This window comes from Canis lupus, chromosome 20 (assembly GCF_048164855.1).
Source record: "Canis lupus baileyi chromosome 20, mCanLup2.hap1, whole genome shotgun sequence".
NCBI lineage: Eukaryota > Metazoa > Chordata > Mammalia > Carnivora > Canidae > Canis > Canis lupus.
The window spans coordinates 27,475,595-27,481,594 of NC_132857.1; the positions used below are offsets into that span (position 1 = coordinate 27,475,595).

The 6,000-nt window shown below is 45.6% G+C and overlaps 1 long non-coding RNA gene across 1 annotated transcript in view; it reads right to left on the bottom strand.

Annotated features, from left to right (window-relative positions):
- LOC140611796 (uncharacterized) overlaps window positions 1-5,651 on the bottom strand; it is a 62,781-nt gene extending 57,130 nt beyond the window's left edge. The window contains exon 1 of the long non-coding RNA XR_012013023.1: window positions 5,469-5,651. This is a non-coding gene — a long non-coding RNA (uncharacterized lncRNA). The remainder of the gene's footprint in view (window positions 1-5,468) is intronic.
- Window positions 5,652-6,000: the final 349 nt, after the last annotated feature.

Below are 6,000 nucleotides of genomic sequence, written 5' to 3' on the forward strand. Positions count from 1 at the left end.
TTTACTTTAAAAGTTTTTAAACTTTTTTAAAGTTTATTTTTTTGTTTTCTTTTTAAGTTGAATTGAAAGCTTACTTAATTTGTTTATCTTTTCTAACATTGAAGGCAGTTAGGGTCATGAATTTCTTCATTATAACCTTGACAGATTTCCTAGGCCTGGATACATAGAGTTTTCAAATTGCTGTTTTCTTAGTATTCAACAATGTAGTTTCAAATTTCTCCTTGATTCAAAAGTTATTCAGGAAATGATTGCACTGTTTTTGTGTTTGTTTAGTTTTCATGTTGATGGAGGGTTTTTTTGTTTCTATTTTGTTATTACTCTCCATTTTCAATGCACTGGGTCAAAGTACTGACCTGCACAATTTCTATTAAGAGGAATTTACCGAAAATTTTCCTTGCTTGTTGCCTAATGAATGAAATGTTTTTGTAAGTGTCCCATGGGCACTGGGGAAAAACATGACATCTTAGTATGAAGGGCACAGAGTTTGGTATGTAAACTTCATGTCATCCCACTGATTATACCACTAGTGTCTCCTATTGATGCATAAAGCCCTGAGTGAACTGTGTTACATATTTTCACTATTATTGTGTTTCTGCAACATTTTCTGTGTGTCCATGGGTGCAGTTGAAGGAGCTGTTGCCAACCAAGGGGCCTAATGGTACTCTGAAATGCTATTGTTACAAAGAAATACAATTCCAATGGGTCACTAAGCAAAGGAGAGACAGCACATCCAGAGACAGTGGGAGGAGCCCCTGTGTGCCCTTTGAAGCCTGGTCTGCCCATCCAAAGGAAGGTGACACCTTGGCCTGTCACCTGTTGTACACAGGACATCTTTAGGCACTTTATGTTCCAATTCTGGGTCACGATCAGCATGTTTGCAGATTTTTCAGTTTCTATTGCTTCAGACAACCAGTCTACAGAAGCTGTTTGGAAAGTTATCCAGAAGTATGACACCAAGTTAAGGTAATTGAATTATACAACTAACTCCTGCTTAAAATCAAACCCATCTGCCCACCACATTCTGCCCCTTTATAGCTTTAGCCTCTGTGTCCCCTTAGAAGCAGAATTAAAGAGGTTTAAAAGGAAATTCCAGTGTGACTTTCAAGGGCCTTCTGGTTTTTCTTGCATTCATGTCATATGGCCCAGTAAGTTACTCTGGCTCCAGGCAATGTCCACTGACTAATCCAGGGTAAGACAGAAAATAGTCACATCTCTACTTCCTCCACTCCTCCTTCCTCCTTTCTTCTAGTTTTGTAATTCTTGAATCAATTTCTCTGTTTTTATTATCACTAGTATCTTTTAGTGACTTGTTTTGGAACAGTAATACATGCATCACAAATAAAACAGGAAAACACAAAGTAAGAGCATAATGGATGTTCCCAAAATGCTGGCAAACAAGCATCATGGAACCATGGGAACTCTCAGACACTTCAGACACCACTAATGGGGGCACAAAGTGATATAACCATTTTCAAAACAGTTGTTTTATCTAGTAAAATTCAAATACAATTATAACTAAAAATACAAAACTAAAATTAAAAATATACTTATAACCTAGAAATCCCACTTCTAGATATATATCCCAGAGGAATGTGAGCACTTGTGAATACATATAAGAAAAATCAAGTCGAAATATCCATATTAATCAAGTATTGGGATATGACCATAAAAAGTGAAATGGATAAGAGAACTCAGGTATATTCATTCAATGGAATACCTTATAGCAAAATGAATTAACTACAGTCCATATGACTTTCCAAAACATAATGTCAAGTAGAAGCACCAAGACATTAAAGAACACAGGCAGCACTGTACATAATCTCCAATCCAAATCTCCACCTCCAAACTCCAGTCTCCAATGTCCAACTATCTATCCACACTTTTCACTTGCATCTCACATTCAATGTACATAGTCTGAATTCCTGACCTTTCCCCTCAAAGCTTATTCTTTCCACCACCATGGTTAATGGCAATTCTACCCTACCAGGGCTCAGGCCAAGTACCTTAGAGTCATGCTTGCTTCCTCTCTTCCTTTCATGTCTAAATCTTATGCCTACTGGCTCCACCTCAAATTCTATTCATAATCTGGCCATCAGATTCTGTGTTGAATGCTGGTCCAATCCACTGCCATCTCTCACTGTGCTAATGCAACAGTGCTTATGGATCTCCCTTTTTTCCCTAACACTAGCAAGATTCAGTGGCCCAACACAGTCTGGCCCTCTTGTGATCTCTATTCTGCTCCTCACTCATCCTGCTCCAGCCCTCTGGCTTCCTTCCTAAGCCTTCAGCATATCAAGCAGATTCTTGCCACAGGAACTTTGCACCTCTGTTCCCTTCCCCATATGTTTATCCCCATTGCTTTCTTAGGTCTGTATTCATATTTCAACCTCTTTAGAAGGTTGAGTTCTTTTGGGAACATGTTATATAAAACTGTTCCATTTCTCCTCCCCTTGGCATTCCCACCCCTGGGACATTCACTAGTTTCTGACATTTTCTGTAACTTACTTATTTGTTTAGTGTTGTTCATAGCCCACTACCATTTCTAGAATATTAATTCCATGAGGACAGGGATGTTTTTCTGTTTTGTGCATTGCTATGTGCAAGATGCCCAGAACACTGCCTGGCACATAGTATGTACTTATTTTATCAAGGGGTCCCTAGAAATCAGAGCCTGAGGTCAAATGTATGTGTTAATGCTTACAGGGAGCAAGGGTAAGGGAAAGAGGTGAGCCAGAGAAGGAGGGAAGCCTGTGGGCCTACAGCCAAATAGAACACAGCTAAAGAACACAGAGCAGCCATAGAAAGAGGAGGCACAGCTCTGTCACCTGCTTGCTCCTCTCACTGGCCAACATCTACCCTCTGGAACACTGATTTACCTTCTTCTGCTTCCTCTCCAAGCAGCCCCTCTGGACAGAGAGCTGTGAAGGTAGGATTCAGGGGTGTAGCCCCAGGGAGGCCCACACAGCACGATGAGATGGGTCACCACAGTGGCTTTATGCCCATGGTAGTGGCATTTGTACCACAGAAAGTCTGAAAGCCATCATGATGACCATTCCAGCCAGCAAGTGAGGCAAATGGCCAAGGCCAGGCAGGTCCAGGCCCAAGTTAACCATGTGGAGTGAAAAATCTGGGCTCGGTAGAGCACTCACTATATTTGCTGGCAAATGAATCCACTTTACCCAGCTGATTTGGTGTGCCACTTTAGCATATAATAAATTGCTGGAGTTATTTATTTTAAATCATTATTTTCCATTTTACATTCTATCTTCCATTATTTTTAGAGATATTTTCCTTCTGTTTTGTGCTCTCATTTATGATAATTAACATAACTCAGTGCATGGTTTAATGGTTTAATAAAGTCAGGCCTGACTGCTTACTGGTTGCACATTCATATCATGACTTCCCTTTTTGTTTGCATATTCCTCCTTGAACAGTGGGAATCTGATATTGCACCCAAAACCAGTGAGGGCATCTTCTTGGACCCCCTCACTTTGTACATGGATGTCTATACAGCCTCCCTCTCAGATCTCATGTGGAGGGCTAGTGGCTAGCTCAGTGGGTAGCTGAGGCACCTGCATGGAGAGGTAGGTCAAGCCACAGGAAGTCTCCCCAGATGGACTTCACCTCTCCCTGCCCTTCCTTGCCCTTGTGCATCACAGCCAGCAGCAGGGAAGGTCTGGGCCAGGACCATTCCTGGCCATGTGGCCCACTCCTGGCCCCAAGGCTTCCCCACAAGTGTTTTGGAGTGGCTGGTAGTACCATTATACACTTAGTCTCACATAGTCACAGCAAGTGTCAATGATGTCAACAGTGTCAAGTGTGGTAAAATGTAATGAAGTAACCAGGACTAGGACAACCTAGGGAGTGTGGGCTCAGACCTGTCTTTTCACAGACTTAGCCAAGAAGAAAACGGTATGAAAGCCAGGGCCGGTGAAAAGGTGTGGTGGGGACCAAGCCTGGCCAGGCCTGCAGTCATAGGAGCCTGGCACAACATGGGACAACAGAAAACTGAGGGATGGCAACACTAGTCAGCCAGTTCAGGCAGGGAGGCCAGAGAGTGTTCCTGAGGTAAAATCCTATGTCATGTACAGAAGTGAGGAGGACTCCCTGGAAGCCGAACATGCCTCAGAACCTGAGGAGGGAGGGTGGGTCCAGGCGAGGGGCCCAGGGCAGGAAATGTGAGCTAGGGCCATGGGGCAGCCTGCCAGCACCCACTCTGCACTTTTATTTACTTTGTCCCGGGCCCAGTAAGTCTGTCTCTATTTTATAATTACTGTATTATATAAGTTCTAGTAAATTGCCTTGAATCCTTTGCGGGAAGAGGAATGGCATTCATTAATTAACAAGTTAATTAGCAAGTCTTTTTCCATTCATTCTTTATGCCTGGGCCTGCCAATTCCCACAGCACCCACCTTGAGCACCCTGCAGGTGGGGCGGGGGCAGATTTGGTGAGAAGGCTGTGTGCTGGCAGGCAGGGTGGCCACACTCAGAGATCCTGAAGCCCATCTGCCTTACATGGCCTCTCCCTGAGAGGGTACCACCCTCTCAGGCATCCTGGCTACCTGAGTGTCCCCCACCCATGCTGAGCCCTACTAGCAAACAGCCCCACTTCCCTCCCTTCCTCCTAAGCCACACGCTGCCCTAGCCCCACCCCGCACTCATCATGGTGTCTGCGCCCACAGCCACTGTGTAGTTGGGCCAAGCTCAGCAGGCACAGGGCAGACCCCTTGGCAGCCTAACCCCAGCCTCCGTCAGGGACCACAGAGGACAGCCCCGACTTTGGTCCCTCCCCAGCAGTGTAAGTCAGGGCAGGCATGGCCTCCATGTGCCCCTACAGACCCACTTGTCCTGGAGCTTCATGTTGGATCTGGGCAATGAGAGGACTTTGCCAGAGCCTTGAGACAGACAGAAGCAGATCAGAACCAAGCCAGTGTCCTCTAGCTCTCTCTCCACCAGGCCACGTTGGGCAGGGACATGTCCTCTACCTGCGACCACGGCCTCTGTGAGAAGCCCTTTCCTACAACCAGAGCTTCTCCAGCCTCTGGTTGGCCTTCACCTCAGGCTGCTGGCAGCTCCCATGGTTGCTATGTCTTTATGCTCCCCAGTCACCAGGATGAGCCAGCCATTCCCTGCTGGGACCCTTTCCTGTACATCCTTTTCATTCCAGGCTGCCTCAGACAAGGCTCTTTCATTGACAAGGGAGAGAAATACACATAAGCCACTGTAAGTGCCATGTCAGACGTCCCCAAGGCCATCCTCACACTCGATGACTTGCTGTTATACTCACAAGTAGGATCCATCACAGCAAAAGGATGCAGACAAAAATCAGCAGAAGGAAAAGCACCCCGAAGAAGCCCAGGAGGTACTAGACACAAGCTCCTCTCCCAACAATATCACAAGGGAACACACTCAATCCTCCCAGCAACAACACAGAAATACCTGCAAAGTTCCCAACTGGGGAAGCTCACCTGAGCCCTATGTCCAGAGTTTTTACTAAGGATCAGTCATGCAAGCCTGTGGCATTTATGTGACTGGCTTCAGATCCTGGCATCGTCTATAAATCACATTGGCAGGATAAACTTATCTCGCCAAACCGGTAGAGCATGGCCCCAGGTCTCAGGCAGGCAAAACACTCTTACCAGACAGGATATTCTAAGATCTCTAAAGACAAGCTTCTGTTTGGAATGTGCAGGGTTTGAACAATCCAGGCCTGCTGGCTTAACCCTTTCTTACCCAGCCACAAAGCAGAATAAGGCTAAAGTACTTGACAGAGCTCAGGGCAGGGCTGCCAGTAGAGCCTCCAGGGAAGCAGAGCAGAACAAGAAAGTCATTAGGCATCAGGGTTCCCTCCTCCCACTCACAGAGTCCTCCTGGTCTCTTCCTGCTTCTTCCTGCCTCAGTCTCCTTCTCTTCCTCCCTTCTCTCCCTTCCATTTTTTTTTCCTTTCCTCCCTCCCAACATCCTCCTCTTCCACAGGCATCTGAGCCAAAATTAGCTGCC